The sequence below is a fragment of the Arachis ipaensis genome, chromosome B6 (genome assembly GCF_059453495.1).
Source record: "Arachis ipaensis isolate K30076 ecotype BB chromosome B6, ASM5945349v1, whole genome shotgun sequence".
NCBI lineage: Eukaryota > Viridiplantae > Streptophyta > Magnoliopsida > Fabales > Fabaceae > Arachis > Arachis ipaensis.
In genome coordinates this window covers 132,813,060-132,829,141 of record NC_142441.1, presented here as the reverse complement: position 1 = coordinate 132,829,141, position 16,082 = coordinate 132,813,060, and positions in this window count along the sequence as shown.

The window sequence follows — 16,082 nt, the reverse complement described above, 5'->3', positions numbered from 1 at the left end:
ATTCCAGTCAGAAGCAAAAAGGCAAAAAGAAATTCAAAAAGGAGGCCATAGATTCAACCCCCTGTCTCTAGGCCTTTCACAAACCTTTAATCCCTATCCTATTATCTTCAAGATTTTAACTTCTTCCTTCTCTCTTTGACACCATCATTGTTAGCCACCTGAAGGAAAAAAAAATCACATTCCTCTAATTTCACTCTTACTTATGTCTTCTCCTTCACCTCTAATTTCTCTTTGTAGCTACTTCTCGTGCCCTAACGCTTCTTTTCTGTGTCAGATCTAGTTGAATCTCCACCGGCAACTCACAATTTTTCCTTTTTATGTTTCTCCACTTATTGATCTATTCCTTCGTTCCTAAACGGAACAAAATACGCATGATTTTCGTTGTAGATTTGTTGTTTTTGATATATGAACGACTTCTTCATGTTTTTGCTTGCAGATTTGAGTTTGGCTGCTTTTTTATCAATCTATTAGGGTTTTCTAGTTAGACATGTCAATTTTACTGAAAGGCAATGTTCAAATCAGGGAAGTATGGAACGATAACCTAGAGGAGAAGCTAATCCAATTAGGATCACTTTCTATGATGAGCACGACAACCTCCCCACCTGCGACATTGAGAACTCCCGCATTTGGCAATTCAACTTCCATGAGTTCAACATCAGCGAGGACATCTTTGTAAACCCTGATAAATTAGTAGATAATTAGTCAATAAATTAGTTTTTAATAAAGAAGATTAGAAATGCAAATATTATATCAAATTGGAATAGAGCTCATCAAAACGAGAATTTTGACACTAATTTCGAAGAAAACGGTCCAAGATTGGACCGCATGGGCCGAACCGGTTGAATCGGGCCCAAACCGAGCCGTCCGTCCAACCGGACCGACCTATTAAAATGAACCCAGCATTGCCTTCTCCCTCATTTCAGCAACACGAAATTGAAAGCTTCTCAGGGAGAAGAAGAGCGAAGCACCCCGTAACCTTACGACAAATTTCCAACTCTCGTAACTTCTCCGTCCGAGCTCCGATTGCCGCACCATTTGTGGCCACGCGTTCATCGCATCAAGCTCTACGTTTCTACTGGAACAATTTCATACGTAACTTGTTATTTCATCCTCAGCCTCCTCTTCCCCCAAATCTTGAACTATTGAATAGGAAGTTGAATTACTTTGATTTCTGATGTTTTAGGATCCAATTAGTTTGAGGAAAACATTCACTCTTGCTTATGTGAAGCTTGGGTAAGGTGAGGATATGATAATTCTATTTTAATTTTATTAAATTTGAGCTTTGAGAATTAAATTGGATATATATGTGATATGAATGTGTATTAGGTTGAAAATAAATAATTGGAGGTTGAAATTGTGGATATTGGAACTTGGAGGAAGCTGAGCCTAGTGTTTATTAAATTTTGGAAGGGCTGTGTTTATTTTAATTAAAGTTCCTTGATCGTTATGTGGGAATCGGCCAAGGTATGGTTTAGGTTTCTTGCATTTAATATATAATGTTCTGTGAAAACTTAGGCTAGATGACCATAGAATAAGTTGGATTGCATGTGTATATTTAATACTTAGTATCCTGTTGATGAACATGGTTGGTTTGGTGCTTGTTGATTAACTGGTGATTTGGTGAATTATTGATTTGATGTATAACTATTGTGGAGGTTGTTGTGATAATGAGGTATTTTGTGTTAAAAGCCTAGGATTTGTGAACTATGATTCTTAGTTGGATTTCGGTTGTTGGATTTGAATATTGTATGAGTATAATTGTTGATTTGAGATAGATTTATTGTGGTGATTGTTATGATGATGAGGAAGGGTATGTTGAATTGAAAAGAACACAGGTTTTGACCCGAAAAGGGTGGCAAAGTCCGAGTTTTAGAGGAGGTGCTGTCGAAATTTTATAAAAATTAGAGATTTTGTTTAGATGATTATTTAAAAAGATTTATATTCAAAGGCTATATGGTTTGATTTTGAGTTATTAAGAAAATGAGTATATTTTAAGTTTGATTTATTTAGAAAAGAATGAATTATGTTTTGAATTGGAACTATTGATAGACGAAAAGGGAGGTGTGATAATGAAGGATAATGATTGAGCATGATTGATGTATGATGATGAATGAGATGAGATTGAGAATGATGTGGATGTTGATGAATTATAATTGAATTATTTATATGGCTTATGAATTTGAATGATCTTAGATACGAGATTCCCCGGGTAAAGTACCGTGGCTTGCCACCATGTGTACCAGGTTGAAAACTCGATACTCTGTTGACCCTACGGCGTAAGTGTGATCGGGCACTATATAAATTCCCAGGAATGTTACCCCCATTGAGCAATATCGATTATTTGAGAAAAAGCTATGCATAGACTCTTAGGGATGCACGTGGAGGGATAATCTAAGTTCAATTTAGACTTGTCGGGTTAGCTGGAAAACTGACAGATGAGCCTCATCAGCCATAGGACAGGCATGCATCATATGCATATTACTTGAATTACTTGCTTGTGCTTTAATTGGGTGTGCTTATATGTACTTGCCATGTTAAATGTGTATTTGTTACCTACAGTATTTGTAACCTTCTTGTGCTTGCCTTTATCTGTCTATTTGTTTGCGAAATTGCATGATGGAGTTGGAGGTATGGAGGAATGACAGTATGAGACTTAGATTTAAGGTGAAGTTAAGTTAGGTTTAAATATTCTTAGAAAACCACCTTTTATGGCTCCTATTTAATACTTTAAGCTCTATAATCTGAGTGTCGGCGTTCTAGGATTGCCTCAATCGTTTCCAGGACCTTATATATTATGTGTGTGGCACCTTTACCATACTGAGAACCTCCGGTTCTCATTCCATACTATGTTGTTGTTTTTCAGATGCAGGTCGAGAGGCATCTCGTTAGGCGTCTGGACTCTTGAAGCGGAGTAGTTACTGGGTAGTTTTGCTGTATAGTGATGTATATATATGTACTTAGTTTTCTCTCCGCATAACTTGTTCTTTTTGGATCCTCTTAGAGGTTTATGGAGAGGCAGGACTGTGTATATGAACTTTTGGGTTTTGGATATGTATGTATATATGTGTAAATATTCTCTGGCCAGTCTTGACTTCCCGAGCTGAGTTAGGAGCTTGTTATTTTGTATCTTTGGCACTCTATTCCTATTTCTGTTATCTTATGTTTAATAATTATGGTTTTCTTAGCACGTAAGTTAACTCGTACCTTGAGCGTTGCACTTTTTTTTTTTCGCGATTTTTATTTCCTCTATTCTTCAAGACTCCTAGCATATTATAATTCTTCTGCAATTATATATATACTCATTTTATTTTAGAGGTCGTAATACCACACCAACTCTGTTTTACGACTTAAGCGTAAAGCTTAGTGTGGTAGGGTGTTACATTATGGTATCAGAGCAGTTCATTCCTATAGAGCCTGAAAGACGTACTGATTGTGCTTCTGTGCATTCTCTGTATATGTGTTATGTGCTATTAGGATATCTGACTAATATATATATGGCATAAACATTTGTGAGCATGCATTTGGAACTTAAAGCATTAGATCTGCGATATTGAGACTGATCAACTTAATATCACTTGTTTGGTGTGTATAAGGACCAGATGTCAACTCGCGGACGCGGTTGCGGGCGAGGTAGAGGTAGGATAGGCACCGTTACTCCTGCCCCCACAGGGACTGGTCCAGTGGACTTTATGGCTGCCTTGGGAAATATGGCTGCAGCTATGCAGGCAACAGCTGAGGCATTGGGTAATCAGATAAATCAGGGTAATCATGGGAACAATACTGATTTGGACGGTCCTATGACACTTGCTACATTCTGAAAGTTCATCCTCCGACCTTCAGGGGAACCTCAAATCGCACTAATGCAGATAATTAGATTCAGGCTATGGAACGGGCATTGCAGGCCCAACAGGTTCCTGAAGAGCAATGGGTTGAATCTGGAACTTATCAGCTACAAGATGAGGCTCAGTATTGGTGGCAGGAAACCCGACGTATCCTGTAGCCTGATGGTGCTGCAATTCCTTGGGAGGTTTTTCAGAGAGAATTCTATAAGAAATACTTTCCTAATTCAACCAGAAATGCCAAGGAACTTGAACTAATGCAGTTAAAGCAGGGACAGATGACTGTTGCTGAGTATACTAGTAAATTTGAAGAGTTATGTCACTTTTCTCGTATCTGTCAAGGTGCGCCTGAAGATTTTGCTGAATAGAAGTGTATTAAGTGTGAAGGAGGTCTTCGGAGCGATATTCTGAGTTTCGTTGCCCCAATGGAGATCAGGGTATTTTCTGAAATGGTGAACAAGTGTAAGGTGGCTGAGGATTGTGTGAGGAAGGCGGCAGTAGAGAAAGGAAGTTTGAGGGTGCCTTTTCAAAGGCCTTCAGGGAGGAACTTTGCTCCGAGAGGTAGGAATTTCAAGCGTGGAGGCTTTGTTCTGCAGTAGACTCAGGGTCAAGGTAATTACAAAAGGCCGAATACTAATGTTAGTCAAGGAAAAATGTTTGGAAAGCAGCCACAGCAGGATCTGAATTGTCAGAAGTGCGAAAAGTATCATCCTGGAGTTCCGTACAGGTTAGGACTTGGAGTATGCTATTCCTGTGGACAGCCCGGGCATATAGCGATTAATTGCCCGGAGAAGAAGAAGTATGAGACTGGTAGGGTACAACAGCCAAGGAGAGTATACACCACTTCTACAGTAGGTGCTGAGGGATCTGAGACACTGATTAGAGGTAATTGTGAAATGGCTGATAAAATCTTAAATGCTTTATTTGATTCAGGAGTAACTCATTCATTTATTGCATTTGAAAAGGCTAATGAGTTAGGATTGAGAATGGTGGTTTTAGGTTATGATTTGAAAGTATATAGTGCTACTCATGAAGCTATGGTGACTAGGATAGGATGTTCACAAGTTCCCTTTCGAGTACAACAACGTGAATTTGTGCATGATTTGATTTGTTTGCCTATGACTAGTCTTGATCTCATCTTGGGATTGGATTGGTTATCCAAGAATCATGTTTTGCTTGATTGTTCTAAGAAGTCAGTACAGTTTATGCCGAAAGGGTCAGAAGCACCGGTTGTGGTGAATAGTTACTATTTGAATTCTATGATAGTAAACTGTTCTGGAACTAAATGTCAGGGTATTATGTTATTAACTGCGGGAATATCAGGTGATGATCAGAGTTTAGAGCAGATTTCGGTTGTATGTGAATTTTCAGATGTGTTTCTGGATGATATTAATGAATTTCCACCTAATCGGGAGGTTGAATTTGCAATTGAGTTGGTGCCTGGAGCCGGTCCGATTTCGATTACTCCTTACAGGATGTCACCTTTAGAAATGGCTGAACTGAAAGCTCAGCTGGAAGAACTGTTGGGTAAGCATTTTATCCGACCAAGTGTTTCTCTGTGGGAGCGCCAGTGTTACTGGTAAAGAAGAAAGATGGGAGTATGCGATTGTGTGTCGACTATCAGCAGTTGAATAAGATCACTGTGAAGAACAAATATCCGTTGCCTAGAATCGATGATCTAATGGATCAGTTACAGGGTGCCAGTGTGTTTTCTAAGATTGATCTGCGATCCGGTTATCATCAGATAAGGGTTAGAGACGAGGATATTCCGAAAACTGCTTTCAAAACCCGTTATGGTCATTATAAGTATACAGTGATATCTTTCGGGTTAACTAATGCCCTGGCAGTATTTATGGATTATATGAACAGGGTTTTCTGACCGTATCTGAACAAGTTTGTTATTGTCTTCATTGATGACATTCTTGTTTACTCTAAGACTGAAGAGGAGCATGCTGATCACCTGCGAACTGTGCTGCAAATCTGAGAGACAAGAAGTTGTATGCTAAGCTATCTAAATGCGAGTTATGGAAGAGTAAGGTGAAGTTTCTTGGTCACGTGGTGAGTAAGCAGGGAATAGCTGTGGATCCTGCTAAGGTGGAAGCAGTAATGAACTGGGAGCGACCAACTTCAGTGACAGAGATCAGGAGTTTCCTAGGTTTGGCAGGGTATTATTGCAGATTCATTAAGAGATTTTCACAGCTTGCCTTACCTTTAACTAAATTGGCTAGGAAGGATACGCCTTTTGTCTGGACTCTGGAGTGTGAAGAGAGTTTCCAAGCATTGAAGCACAGGTTGACTACTACACCTGTATTGGTATTACCTGAACCAAGTGAACTGTTTGAAGTGTACTGTGATGCATCACTGAAGGGTTTGGGGTGCGTTCTGATGCAGCACCAGAATGTTGTAGCATACGCCTCACGGCAGTTAAGGCCGCATGAGATGAACTATCCGACTCACGATTTAGAACTTGCTGCGGTTGTGTTTGCTTTAAAGATCTGGAGGCACTATCTCTATGGTGTTAACTTTCATGTTTTCTCAGACCATAAGAGTTTGAAGTATCTTTTTTAGCAGAAAGAGTTGAATATGCGTCAGAGGAGGTGGATGGAGCTTCTAAAAGATTATGATTTTGAATTGAATTATCATCTAGAAAAAGCGAACGTTATGGCAGACGCTTTGAGTCGGAAGTCTTTATATGCAGCTTGAATGATGCTACGGGAAGAAGAGTTACTAAGGGCATTTCAAGGTTTGAATTTGGAAGTTAGAGAAGAATCTGGAATTCTGTGTTTGAGTCAATTGCAGATTTCAAGTGATTTTAAATGAAAACTTCTGAAGGCTCATCGAGACAGTGAAGCGTTACGTAAGAGAAACAGTAGAAAGTGTCAAAAGGACAGGATGGTTTGTGGAGGTTCAAGAACCGAATTGTTGTGCCAGATATTGGAGACCTGCGACAGAGAATCTTGAAGGAATCTCATAAGAGCGGGTTTTCAATCCATCCAGTGAGCACTAAAATGTATCAAGATCTGAAAGCGATGTTCTAGTGGCCAAGTATGAAGAATGATGTGGCATTGCATGTATCTAAATGTTTAACGTGTCAGAAAGTTAAGATTGAGCATCAGAGACCATCAGGGACCCTTCAGCCTTTGGAGATTCCACAATGGAAATGGGAGAGTATCGCAATGGATTTTGTGATAGGTTTGCCTAGAACCCGGTCTGGTTGTGACGCTATTTAGGTGGTTGTGGATCGACTAACAAAATCAGCTCACTTTCTTCCTATCCGAATAAGTTGCACAATGGAGGAATTGGCTCGAATGTATATTAAAGAGATTGTCAGGTTACATGGCGTGCCTTCTACCATTATATCTGACAGAGATCCCCGTTTTACATCAAGGTTCTGGGGAGCTTTTCAGTGTGCATTTGGGACTCAGTTAAGCTTGAGTACTGCGTATCACCCTCAAACAGATGGTCAGTCAGAGAGAACTATTCAGACCTTGGAGGATATGCTAAGGGCTTGTGTTTTGGACCAGCCGGCGAGCTGGAATCGGTATATGCCATTAGTGGAATTTGCTTATAACAATAGTTACCATGCGAGCATCGGAATGGCTCCATATGAAGCTCTATATGGCAGAAAATGTCAATCTTCGCTATGTTGGTATGAAACTGGAGAAAGAAGTTTGTTAGGGCCAGAGATGATAGCTGAAACTACTGAACAGATAAAGAAGATTCGTAGCCGAATGCTTATAGCCCAGAGCCGTCAAAAGAGCTATGCTGATCAGAGGCAAAATCCTTTGGAGTTCGAAGAAGGAAAACATGTCTTTCTGAAAGTTACACCAACCACTGGAGCGGGAAGAGCTATTAAGACTAAGAAACTGAATCCCCACTATATTGGACCGTTTGAGATCCTGAAGAAAATTGGGCCAGTGGCTTATAGAATTGCCTTACCACCATATCTTTCGAATTTGCACGACGTGTTTCATATGTCACAGCTTCAGAAGTATACTCCTGATGCAAGTCATGTTCTAGAACCAGAACCAAATCCAAGTAAGAGAAGATCTAACACGTTCAGTAATTCCAGTGAGAATTGATGATACTAATATTAAACGATTACGCGGAAAGGAAGTATCATTGGTAAAAGTAGCTTAGAGTCGAGCTGGTATCGAGGAACATACTTGGGAACTCGAATCAGATATGCGGAAGGATTACCCACATCTCTTTTCAGGTAATTGAATTTGAATTTTGAGGGCAAAATTCTTTGTTAGGTGGGTAGGATGTAAACCCCGATAAATTAGTAGATAATTAGTCAATAAATTAGTTTTTAATAAAGAAGATTAAAAATGTGAATATTATATCAAATTGGAATAGAGCTCATCGAAACGAGAATTTTGACACTAATTTCGAAGAAAACGGTCCAAGATTGGACCGCATGGGCCGAACCGGTTAAATCGGGCCCAAACTGGGCTGTCGGTCCAACTGGACCGACCTATTAAATGAACGCAGCATTGCCTTCTCCCTCATTTTAGCAACACGAAGCTGAAAGCTTCCCAGGAAGAAGAAGAGCGAAACACCCCGTAACCTTACGGCAAATTTCCAACTCCCGTAACTTCTCCGTCCGAGCTTCGATTACCGCACCGTTTGCGGCCACGCGTTTATCGCGTCGAGCTCTATGTTTCTACCGGAACAATTTTATAGGTAACTTGTTATTTCACCCTCAGCCTCCTCTTTCCCCAATTCTTGAACTATTGAATAGGAAGTTGAATTTCTTTGATTTCTGATGTTTTAGGATCCAATTAGCTTGAGGAAAACGTTCACTCTTGCTTATGTGAAGCTTGGGTAAGGTGAGGATACGATAATTCTATTTTAATTTTATTGAATTTGAGCTTTGAGCATTAAATTGGATATATATGTGATATGAATGAGTATTAGGTTGAAAATAAATAATTGGAGCTTGAAATTGTGGATATTGGAACTTGGAGGAAGCTGAGCCTAATGTTTATTAAATTCTGGAAGGGCTGTGTTTATTTTAATTAAAGTGCCTTGATCGTTATGTGGGAATCGGCCAAGGTATGGTTTAGGTTTCTTGCATTTAATATATAATGTTCTGTGAAAACTTAGGCTAGATGACCATAGAATAAGTTGGATTGCATGTGTATATTTAATACTTAGTATCTTGTTAATGAACATGGTTGGTTTGGTGCTTGTTGATTAACTGGTGATTTGGTGAATTATTGATTTGAGGTATAACTATTGTGGAGATTGTTGTGATAATGAGGTATTTTGTGTTAAAAGCCTAGGATTTGTGAACTATGATTCTTAGTTGGATTTTGGTTGTTAGATTTGAATATTGTATGAGTATAATTGTTGATTTGAGATAGATTTATTATGGTGATTGTTATGATGATGAGGAAGGGTATGTTGAATTGAAAAGAATGCAGGTTTGGACCCAAAAAGGGTGGCAAAGTCCGAGTATTAGAGGAGGTGCTGTCAAAATTTTATAAAAATTAGAGATTTTGTTTAGATGATTATCTAAAAAGATTAAGATTCAAATGTTATATGGTTTGATTTTGAGTTATTAAGAAAATGAGTATGTTTTAAGTTTGATTCATTTAGAAAAGAATGAATTATATTTTGAATTGGAACTATTGATAGACGGAAAGGGAAGTGTGATAATGAAGGATAATGATTGAGCCTAATTGATGTATGATGATGAATGAGATGGGATTGAGAATGATGTGGATGTTGATGAATTATAATTGAATTATTTATATGGCTTATGTATTTGAATGATCTGAGATACGAGATTCCTTGGGTAAAGTACCGTGGCTTGCCACCATGTATACCAGGTTGAAAACTCGATACTCTGTTGACCCTACGACGTAAGTGTGACCAGGCACTATATAAATTCCCGAGAATGTTCCCCCATTGAGCAATATCGATTATTTGAGAAAAAGCTATGCATAGACTCTTGGGGATGCACGTCGAGGGACAGTCTAAGTTCAATTCAGACTTGTCAGGTTGGCTGGATAACCGACAGATGAGCCTCATCAGCTATAGGACAAGCATGCATCATATGCATATTACTTGAATTACTTGCTTGTGCTTTAATTGGGTGTGTTTATATGTACTTGCCATGTTAAATGTATATTTGTTACCTGCAGTATTTGTAACCTTCTTGTGCTTGCCTTTATCTGTCTATTTGTTTGTGAAAATACATGATGGAGTTGGAGGTATGGAGGAATGGCAGTATGTGACTTAGATTTAAGGTTAAGTTAAGTTAGGTTTAAATATTCTTAGAAAACCACCTTTTATGGCTCCTATTTAATACTTTAAGCTCTATAATATGAGTGTCGGTATTCTAGGATTGCCTCTGGCGTTCCCAGGACCTTATATATTATGTGTGTGGAACCTTTACCATACTGAGAACCTCCGGTTCTCATTCCATACTATGTTGTTGTTTTTGCAGATGCAGGTCGAGAGGCATCTCGTTAGGCGTCTGGACTATTGAAGCGGAGTAGTTACTAGTTAGTTTTGCTGTACAGTGATGTATATATATGTACTTAGTTTTCTCTCTGCATAACTTGTTCTTTTTGGATCCTCTTAGAGGTTTATGGAGAGGCAGGACTGTGTATATGAACTTTTGGGTTTTGGATATGTATGTATATATGTGTAAATATTCTCTGGCCAGTCTTGACTTCGCAGGCTGAGTTAGGAGCTTGTTATTTTGTATCTTTGGCACTCTATTCCTATTTCTGTTATCTTATGTTTAATAATTATGGTTTTCTTAGCACGTAAGTTAACTCGTACCTTGAGCGTTGCGCTTTTATTTCGCGAATTTTATTTCCTCTATTCTTCAAGGCTTCTAGCATATTATAATTTTTCTGCTATTATATATATACTCATTTTATTTTAGAAATCGTAATACCACACCACCTCTATTTTACGACTTTAGCGTAAAGTTTAGTATGGCAGGGTGTTACAATCTTCGCCAGCGATTCGATTGAGATTTTGTGCCAATGTGGCATTGATTTCAAGAAGAACAACGAAAAAGGTATTGATGTGAACCGGTTTGGGGAGCTTCTCATATCATCGAGGATCGTGTTGAACAATGGTGTGAAATTAGAGGGATTTGATTTTTTTTTTCTTTAAGTGGCTAACAATGATGGTGTCAAAAAGATAAGGAAGAAGTTGAAGTCTTGAAGATAATAGATACGGGTACTCTGTGTATTCTAATTAAATTTTAACAAAATCAATAAAAAATTAACAATTGAATATTTTTGTTATATAGAATTCATCTTTTGTGGATATAACTTTAATTTTAATTTTTCATGGTCAGTTTTATCAGTATTTAAATCATTGATGGTCAAAAATGACTATAAAATAACATAACCAATTTTGTGTCTATTTGATTACAAATAATACTAAAGAGATAATAATCTAAAATTACTTAACATCTATAATTTTATATAGTATAATATCTATATTACATACTTATTATATTTAAAAATATTCATTTATTTAATAAACAGTAATTAAAAAATATAAAATAAAAAAAAGTCAACTATGAACTAATTTTTATCGTCTCCTAAATATTTTTATAAAGAATAATTATGAACTCGTGGTTAATTAACATACGAACTTAAACCATAAAATTGGCCTTTTATTGAAGATCCTTATATACTTTTATAAAAAGTGTCACACATGATATCACTTATTTTAAAAGAAACCAAAAGAAGTTACCCTAATTATATATTTTGTGTTGTTCAAATTGAACAAACTATATAGATAAAGATACAAATTCTTCTTTGACTTCTATTCATTACAAGAACAAAACGACGGAGCAAAAGAAATAATGCGGATCAGATAGCATGTCATTATTTTGATATGGCCTATATAATATTATTTTAAAAAAAAATTAGTTAACATATATTCTATCAACACATGTAAAAATTATTAATTAAAAAGTTTTTATAAAATGTATAAATTTAAATTTTATTATATTTATTTAATATTTATTAAAATAAAAAATTTAAGAATTTTTACTAATAATAATTTTAACATATGTTTTTTATAACCCATATTAGCTACTAAAACTCTTTAATAAATAATAATAATAACAGATCCATCCAATAATGATGATGATATATGTAGAAATTAAAATGATAGCGTGGATCTCCAAACTTTTATTTTTGTGAGCTCACGTGCCCCCCTGTCCCTAATGAGAATTCGCAAAGTCTAAAACCACTACGCTATCTGCATCCATCCAAACCCCTCTCGTCTATCTATATCTAGTTATCTACTCCGTTTCGAATTTCGAAGAAACAGGATCGATTTTCTTTTTTTTTTTTTTTTAAATGATATCATTCTTATTATTAATAATGTTATCTATATATCGGGATTTTTTCAGAAATAAAATAAAAAAAAATTATATTTTCCCAAATACTAATTTTAAACTTTAATTTTTTAAATACGATTTTTTTAGAGTAAGCTCGACACACCCCAACAAACTCTATAATTATTATAGAGTTTGTCTTACTCCAGTGAACTCCCTTTAAATATTTCAAACCTCACGTTTTTAATTTATTTTAATCCATTATCATCATCTCTAAATAGTATATAGATTTACAAACAATATATAGAAGTATACAAAAATACACAAACAACAAGCATGATTTCTTCAAAGATTTTTTTTAATTATAAATTAAAAAAATAAGCCATATTTAACAATGACAACCATTACCATCGTCTCCAGAAATACACAGATACACCGGAATAAGCAATATTTAACAAGGATTATATGGCTTATTCCGATGTACCTGAGTATTTCTAAAGACGATGGTAATGGTTGCCATTGTTAAATATGGCTTATTTTTTAATTTATAATTAAAAAAATTCTTGAAGAAGCCATACTTATTGTCTGTGTATTTGTGTGTACTCCTACATATTGTTTGTAGATCTATATACTATTTGGAGATCATGATAATGGATTAAAATAAATTAAAAACGTGAGGTTTAAAATATTTGAAGGAAGTTTGTCGAGGTAAGACGAACTCTATAATTTTTATAGAGTTTCGGCAAACTTGCTCTAAAAAGAAAAATCGTGTTTAGAGAACTAAAGTTTAAAAATGGTGTTTGAAAAAATATGAATTTTTTTTATTTTATTTCTAAAAAAATCCTCTATATATCTTTTTATATAACGTTTACTAATTCATTTAAATAAGTGTCAAAATTTAAACAATTTTTTAAATAAAATTTTAATTTGTGACTAATTAATTATTGACTTGACAAATTAAAAATATACCGTAAAAAACAAAAAATATATCCTCTCTATTATATATTTATATAAATTTGTAAAATATGAGTGATATTATCCAAAATTAAAATAATAATACCTATTTTCTTTTTTCTTTTTCTTTTTTAGTCTCTTCACTTCAATTTAATAAAACGATAACGAATGTGGGAACACAGAACCTTCTTGCTTCCTTCTTTCAATAAAATATTTGTCTTCCTAGAATTTTGTTTACTAAAAATAGATAGAAAATTTTTTTGACCAAATTATATTAGTGTTTTATTTTTTTGGATTTTACAGTATCTCTTAATTTAGGAAGTCAAAAAATAATTCGTTATAAATCTAATTTTTATTTAAAAATTTGTCTTTAATTAATAAATTATTAGATATATAAAATAAAATTTGAATATTGTTATCACATGATCGTACTCTTTTACCAAATAACATGCCAAATTCTGGCATAACAAAAGTCACTCCCTTTGTTTGAGGGAAGCTAAAATGAAATTTTCATTCAATTCATTCCATTTACAAAATATACACTATTCTCTTTGTAACTTTTTATAAACTTTTTCTTTAACACATTTTAACATTTATAGGTTACTCTTTCTAGTTAATGTAAACCTTAATTTTATAAAGAAAAAATAAATTATGTTTTATCAAAATACCTCCAACAAAAATTTCTTTTATATTGATTAAATTATGTTTCACTAAAATATTTTTTAACAAAAATGTTTTTTCTAGTGATTAAATTATGTGTTTATCAAAATTAATGTTCTAAAAATCGGTTTGAACCGATCGATCAGACTAATCGAACCGAATATCAATGACTATCACAACTCAAATGAATTAAAAGGAAAATCGCTTCTTCTAAAAACTTGTCCAAAATCTTTAAACGGACCAAGAATTGGTTGGTCCAACCGAACCAAAAACTGATTAGTTTTTTAAAAAATGCTCCACAAATGCCGTTTTGCTAATTAAAAAAATCCTAAATTTTGATTTTTCCTCGGCTCCCTGGTCTCTCTCTCTACTCAAATACTCTACTAAACGCAACAGAGAGGAAGTAACCAAGATCCATCTTGTCGCCGTTCTTCAACGTACAGCCACCGTTGCCATCGCGTCTGCTCCACCGCCATCCGCACTGCTCTAGCATCATCACAACGCGTTTGTTCTGCCCTTGTTCGTCATGCTTTCACCTCTGTTTTGCCCTAATTTTATCGCTATTTTGTCATGCTTCTACCATTGTTCAACTTGTTTTCTTTCGCTCTCCAGTCCTCATCTTTTTTATTAGATTCATACAAAAAGAAAAAATAGATTGGAGTATGATAGGCTAAATAATATTGTGTATGTTACATATAATTTGTGCCTTTAGTTCAAATAATACATGTTTCATACTTTCATTTCGTATCATCGAATTTTATGTATTTAATATGTTATGATATTTTTTATATATTGTATTTAATTCTTTAGGAAAGAAAAACAAAGAAGAAAGTAAAAGGGACAATATAATCCAATTGATTATAAAAGTATCAATTTGGTTGATTTTTAGGTGACAAAAGAAGAAGTTAAAAAGGAGCTTGATCTTCCTAGTAAATGTTAAAGACTTACCACGAATGTATTATAGTTTATTTTTTAATCATTTATTAGAATAATTTTAATTTTAAACTTATTGATAACATGTTGTATATTTTGTTAGATGATATTGATGCTAATTTTTATCAAAGTGGTGGTGGTGGTGCTAGTAGTAGTACATTTTATGCTACATCACTTGATTCTTCTTGTCTAGATGGTAGAAATAAATGTGAAGATGATTTCAACGAAATAAATTTGCACCGAGTTTGTGCAGATTTTGATGATTGATGACTAACTTTAATATTAACATTTCATGTTTGGTTGTTTCTTTTGTTATTTGATTTTTGAGTTCGTATTTGGATAAAATTATAATACTATAGTTGATGTAATACTTTTAATTTGAATGATATTTTAAAGTTTATATTAGACTGTAATTATGTTTTAGTGTATTTATTTAGTTTAATTACTTCACTAGTCTCTATAGTTTTATTGAATTTTCAATTAGATCCTCGTATTTTTTTTCTTTTCAAATGGGTCTCTATAACATATCAAATTTTATGATCAAGATTCTGAAAATCGGACCGAACCGGATGGTTCGACCGGATCTGAAAACCGGTCATCTAGCTGGCCCAGTTGACTTCTAAAACCATTCTATAAAAAACTAGTAAAAAAACTGGTCAAACTGGTGGTTAATCGCAAACCGGATGAACCGTTCTGGTTTTTCAAAGTGCCGATTTGTTATCCATAATCAAAACTGCGTCGTTTTGATTCAAAAAAAAAAAAAAAAAAAAACTGGCACAGAGAACCTCCCTCTCCTTTCTCTCTCCCAAAATCTCAACCATAATTTGTGTAACCCACTAACCCCAACCATCAGCAAAATGCCAAAACCACACCTCTAGTCCTCCACCATCGTCGTCGCTTGCATCTCACCTCACCGTCGCACGTCACTCATCTTGTGGCTCGCCTCTTCAATCATCTTGTCGTTACTCACCTCAACGGTAAGCACTCCTCGGCTCCTCCCTCACTGGCCACTGCTTGCCGCTTGCTTGCTTTAGTGCTTCATTAGTTTTATTTTTAAAATTTTATAGATTTATTCTTCAATCTTCAATGCTTCTTCTCTAGGTAGTTGTTGCCGTCGTTGAGGTGGAATATATTTATCTGGAAGGTAATTTTAGCTGCCTTTGGTTTATTCTTTGTGATTGTGGAATTCATTTTGCATAATTGTTCAAAATCATATCTTTTGAATAAAATCTTTTTCAAATTTTGAATTTTTAGCAAAATCATTTTAAGCATTGTTGAAAGCACAAGACAAAGGTGGAACATGATGTGTTGTTTGTTGTTACAGTTCTTTTATGCGGAGTACTTGCTCATACCTTTAGTTAGATGAATATAGG